The sequence below is a fragment of the Cupressus sempervirens genome, chromosome 2 (genome assembly GCF_028749045.1).
Source record: "Cupressus sempervirens isolate cs-2001-9-10 chromosome 2, ASM2874904v1, whole genome shotgun sequence".
Classification (NCBI taxonomy): domain Eukaryota; kingdom Viridiplantae; phylum Streptophyta; class Pinopsida; order Cupressales; family Cupressaceae; genus Cupressus; species Cupressus sempervirens.
In genome coordinates, this window is record NC_143119.1 from 669,053,092 (window position 1) to 669,059,328 (window position 6,237).

Genomic DNA, 6,237 nt, shown 5'->3' on the forward strand with positions numbered 1-6,237 from the left:
TCCACTGAGATGCTAAAAAGATGGGGACATTACATTTAAGTAAAAATCCCAATCTAAAGAACCCTCAATGACAACATGAGTCATCATTTAATTTTGCATGGGATTCCTTGCCGACATTAATATGGTCATACGCAAAGACATTTTATTTTGCACTGGAATTTTTCCTCTTGAAGAGAAAAGGAGGACCAAAGCAACTAATTCAGAGTTTGAGAGAGACTGTAATGCTTGAAACCTAATTTCTTTGTAAAAAGCAACATTTACCAAATCAGAAATAATATGCAACCATATTATAAAATTAGAACATATTGGAGAGACAATTGTAGAAGAAGTGGTGCTGGTTGGTCTATGATTTGAACTAATTTTTAGCCCCTCCTACTATTACTCTTTACATGTTGGAGCTTCCTATTCAGGTAAGAAACTTTTGGTTAACATTTTGTAGTAAAATAGTCCATACATAGAAATTTTGGCTAACATTTTGTACTTAAACAATCCACATCTACAAAATTTTGACTAACATTTCATAGTGAAACAGTCCACCCATTGGAATTTTTGCTAACATTTTGTAGTGAAACATCCCATACAATGGAAATTAAAGCCTAAAATATTTAAATGAAAACATGAAAAGAAAAATTACAGAAGACAATTGACAGTTTCGCTTTTTATGACCACTTCAAATATTATGATTGTAAGAATTTTTGGGACAAGTAAAGTCAAGTAATAAACTATACTTGACTACGACTATGGCCGAGTAGCCATTACACAACAATCGAGCCTCTTCAAAATATATTCATAGTCTGCAAAAATTGTTTTCCAATATTCATAGAGCACCAGAATAGATTTTTACTATTTAGAAAGGAACAAAAAAATTGTTTTTACTTAAAAAACTCACAACTTCATTCCATGAGAGAGGGCACAAAGATTTTATTCTTTGTGTGTTTGGGAAATCACAACAACGGACGTGTAGATCTCTTCCTAAAATGACAGTTGCCAAACTCAAATATTTCACATAATATTTGCACTTAAAAGGAAAAAAGATCATCGAGAAAAATAACAACAATCAATAGAAATTTATAAATTTTCATATATGTCATCAAATAATTCTACATTATCATACAAACTATATTCTTAAATCTTATAATTGGAAAAAACCAACAAGGAACTAATACTTTACAATAGTTTGAAAACATTAGTCTCGGGCACAAACTAATATTAACAAGAGCTGCTCTTGTTGGAGTTGAATTCCCTCCCTTATGTGGTATGAAAAGAAAATAGAATAAATTAAATATTTATAATTAAATTTGTTTCAATAATTTTAGAAATAAAATCTTTAAGATAATTTAATTTAATTTTATCTTCATTAATTTTTATTTTTTCATTTTAATAAAATTCGTATTTTTAAACTTAATTAAAAAAATAAAAAATGATAAAAGATAATATAAAGAAAATATATATTATTCAAATTGATAAAAGATAACATAAGAAGCATATATATTTATTCCAATGAAAAATTAAAGCAATAAATATTACCATTTGAATTAAATAAAGAAATATATATATTTTTATTATTATCAAGATTTATCTTCAAATTTAATATAATTCAAATGAATTTAAGAAAGATATCTAGTAGCTATAGCTAATTTAGCTTCTTATTTTCTTCTTGTTAATAAAAATGAATAAATAATTAAATACAATAATATGCATTAATTTTAACATTTCATGATTTCCCAATTAATTTTTTAAAAAATAAATAAAAAATCCTTTACAATAAATTAAATATCTATAATTTTTTATAGTACAATTCTTATCAGATTTGCATACATGATAAATAAAACTTAAAAAGCATTCAAGAGTACCTGCCAATTTACATTTTTGATCTGGAAGTTTCTATCCCTCCCCAATTTGCGGAGCAATTGAAAATGCTTGAATGCAGAGTCAAACAACAATAAGGCATGATAGCATAGTGTCTCCAATGCATTGTCCAAGCCGAAATCACAATGAACATGATCAAATCTTTGACATCATAAATGTTTTCAAGATTGAATTTTGAACAATAGAAATATTTGCAAGACTGGTTTTTTAAAATAAAATTGTACAAATTATTGGCTAAATTTTCTTTAATGGAGTTGGAGAATTATTTTCAAGCTCCCACTTTTCCAAATTTGACGATGCTTGATTTCTTTAGAGATGTCTATCTAGCAGAGGATTTGCACCCGACGTGACAGTTTTTCGAATTTATAAATTAATTTATAAATCACGTGACAGTTGTTATGTGATTTATAAATTCGAAAACCTGTCACGTCGGGTGCAAATCTTCTGCTATTTAGCCATGGGTGATTTCTTTTACCCTGATCAGAAAAAATGTTTTAAAATGTGAATTTTGTTTTGTTGTAGATATTTTGAAGAAGAAATTCTTTCCAGATGTCCATACCAACAATGACTATAATTAAAAATTGTGGGACTTCTGTTAACCTGAGCATGTCTTCAACTTTGGAATCGATGTGAATCTCTGGGCAATAGACTAGTTTTCTTATTGATCGAGGAAGTATGGTGATCACAGTTGCCTGTAGATTTTGCCTCAATTTGTTGTTCATTGAAATTGAATTCTGTTTCAAATAGACTGATCATATTCAACAATGGGGATTTTCTGTAGGGATCGCTCACAGTGGTGAATCACAAAATGTGTTCAGGGTAGCCGCATCATTTTCCTCGAGGACGGTCTAGAAACTTCGCTTAGGGCCCGTTTGGTTGCTGGAATATGATGGGAATGGTCATTGAAAATTAGAATATATTTTTGAATTCTTTGTTTGGTGCACGGAATGGGAATGGGGAATAGGATTACGTATTCCCATTTTAGCCCAAAACGAGCATAAGTCCATTCCCAAAAAATCAGTTATTGGAATGGAGAATAGGATTTGGCTAGAGGATTCTTCATCACTTTCATCAACGTTTCGTAAATCAATCTAATGTGGAAGACAAACACACCACATCAAATTGATTTACATTCATTCATGGAAACTCGGTAGCAGTATCACATTGATTTGCGTTTTATGTTCTAAATAAAGACCATTTTCTAATGTTTGTGAGGCCATCATACAAGCTGCTAATACTGTAATAAACTAATTGGTCAATCAACGGTCCATCGCTCAACGCAGGGAAGAAACGACTTTGGGATTGTCGTGGGAGATGGAGAGAAGTAATGACAATAGCTTGCCCTTTATTACCTATAGCAAGCATTTTACAAATCTCGAATTTTACATGATTCTACTCATTTCAGAGCAAATCTGGATGGTGCCTTCCATCTTTAATTAAAGATAGTCTTATTCCTAATGCGAAAATAATAGTCCAACAAATTTGCACACAAAGAAACAAAGAAAAATATGTAATGTTAGCAGTTCTTGGTTACAGGCATGAAATGAATAATATTGATTGTCAAACAAATTCTCAAATAGATTTTAGGTGAATCGAATAGGAATAGGATTGTCATTTTCCATTCCCATTCTCTACTCTGACTCCCATTCCTATTTCCTATCTAATTTTCTATTCCTATGCTTGTCACCAAACGGACCCTTAGGAAAAGGATTTAAATTATTATTTCTGATATATGCAGCACCAACACCTTTAAATTTTCTTTAAATTTTTTAGCAACAAAAATACACATAAATCCCAGGAAAATACCCAAGGACCAATCAGAAAATCAAAATAAATATATAATAATTAATTTTAAAAATCGAACCTGTGAAAAGTTTGGAAAATGACATAATCTTTTCCCACAAGAATTAATAGCCATGGGAGTAGTGGGGGCTAACGGGAACATTTAAGGCAGGGACTAATAACATGTTATATTTTGCATAAAAGAAACACAACATTACTCCCGAAATAAGAATTTGTTTTTATGATAATTAGTGGTTACACCTAAACAGCATCCGTACACCCGCTGCCCGTTTTCCAGCTTAGGGTTTTTAGGGTTGTAAGTTTAGGGTTCCCATAAGTGGAGTTTCTGCAAAGGTATTCCTGCTGAAATAAATGCTCCCTTTTCTGGTTATGCTATTGCTTCATTACCAATCTCGGTGGTAAGCTTTATTTCTGTAGTGTAGCTCTTATTTTTCAATCGCCATATCCCCAAACTTATTTGATGCAATTTGTGCGGATGATGCGAGGCAACCTATGATATGATATCGATTAGCGAATGCTGTCAAAGCAATGTGCTATACATACAATTTCAGTCTTCAGTATGAGGTTGCCTGCATTAGCTTTGGTTTATCCATGTCTTTTACTATTGTGCTTAAATCCATAGTCGAAACTCCATAATGGTGTTTGTGAGGTAGTTCGCTGTCCATTTCCGTCTATGAGTGGTGCAGAGGAATATTTTTATCCTTTCCTTGATTTTACTTGCACTTTTTTTTGGGTTTTTTGATGGAGTTTTTGAGGAGACTTTCTGTAGTTTCTATCTACGAATGACACAGAGGTAATCTTTTATTGCATGCTTTCTTGCTCTTTTTTCAATAGTTATACTAAATGACGGAGAACATTAAAGAAAAGGAAGAGCTCTGTAGATAAACTATGGAAGGGAAATCTCAGCAATATTAAAAAACAAATATAAACAAAAGGAGTAAAGCAACATCTGTTTACTTATATGGCCTATGGCCTCTTTTCTTTTATCATTACGTCCGTTTTCTTATCTCTTCTCCTCCGGTTGGTTCCTAGTGTTGTGCGTCTCTTTGTTTTTTTTTTTTTGGCTTAGTTTTGTGAAGTGCTTTAAAGTCTGAAACACTGTAATTTGGCATTACGACTGGTCACCACTACCAGTTCTGACATATTAGTTTGTTTATTTGACAATTTGCATTTCTGATTTTGGTTAAATGATGATTGACATGTCTCAGTAATCATTTGCATTTCATTCTGGGAGTTGCATGGTTTTATCTGCCCATGTTTTGCTGTTTGGAAATATTAATAATGTGTTATGAGCATGGTAATATATTAATAAATTTTCATTAGCAAAAGTTTTCGACCTATGTGACTGGATATGCCTGTGGATCTGTCAGATCTGGGATAGGTTTAACTGCATCTCTGATTTGGTTTAATTCGTATACACATTGCAGGACAGGGAACCTGGGTAAACTTGGCCAGAGTTTGTTGAAACCAGACAAATACGGTGAAAATCTTAGCATTTTTCCATGTCCTCGTTTGCTTTCTTGTTTTGATTTTTTGACATTGTCTTTTAAAAAATTATGAAAATGATGCGTTTTATGTATGACAATGTAGTTTTGAAGCCCTTTGTTTGGGCCTGGTGCTGGGGGCTCTGTCCCCTAGGAGATTGCGTTAGGGGTGCTACCACTAGGATTCGCTGAATAGATACTGCTTTTAGACCCCTCTAAGGTGAGTTGCTGCCAGACACCCATAAAGGGTGCTGCCCGTTGATCCAGTTAGGGGCATTGCCCTTAAGCTCCCAGTAAGCTGCTAGATATGGAGGCCAATCATAGTCGACTATGATGGTCTTGATTGCTTCCTTGTTATCCTTGTTAGGATTGTTCCCCTCAAGCTCCCACGAAGCTGCGAGATATGGAGCGAACCAAAATAACTTGGATGCGTCCACTTTCTGGCATGTTACCCTTGAATCTGAAAGTGAGCACACTTTTAGTAGCGTGGCAGTGGTACTGTTCGTTTTTCTTCAGATGTTCCTACATTTGCTATTGTCAATGATGTGTTTCCTTGTTGATAATTAAGAAAATCTTTTTGAGGATGAAAAGTGATTGCTGAACTTGGTATTATTATTCTAGTATTGAAGTCTACATAATGAATTTTTTGCATCATATATCATTGATGTTTTGAATGATATGATGGTTTATGCTGGCTTATATATCGCTGAAGCCTTCCATTTACTACTTGCTGAGTCCAATTGGAATGAAAAAACTCTCGTGAAGTTAACAAATTTTGATTTGATCTGTTATTTCATGGCAAATGTAAAGCAGAGATAAGGAATCAATATAATTCATTACAAATTTCGTTTTTAAAAATATACAATAAAATAGGGTTTTATGAGTTAATGTACGGTGTACTTTATATGTTTTAGTTTACTTTTCATTTCAGTTTTGTTGTGGTTGTAGTTGTACAAGCGCGTTAATCTGGTTAAAAGTGTTCTCTCGACTTAGGAGACAAAATGAAATTTACAAGGTTATTAGATGAATATGAACCAACCAGAGCCAAAACATGAAGGTAACTCGTGCCACATTTTAAAAG

General features: G+C 32.7%; 1 long non-coding RNA gene across 3 annotated transcripts; it reads left to right on the forward strand.

The window, feature by feature from the left end:
- The first annotated feature begins 3,867 nt into the window (after positions 1-3,867).
- On the forward strand, positions 3,868-5,882 carry LOC149575123 (uncharacterized). Of its 3 annotated transcripts, none has more exons than XR_016360128.1 (3): positions 3,868-4,465; positions 5,100-5,152; positions 5,263-5,882. It is a non-coding gene; the product is annotated as an uncharacterized LOC149575123 (long non-coding RNA). The 3 variants fall into 3 exon arrangements; XR_016360126.1 differs by having other exon boundaries at positions 3,868-4,236; XR_016360127.1 differs by having other exon boundaries at positions 3,868-4,070.
- The last annotated feature ends 355 nt before the right edge of the window (positions 5,883-6,237 follow it).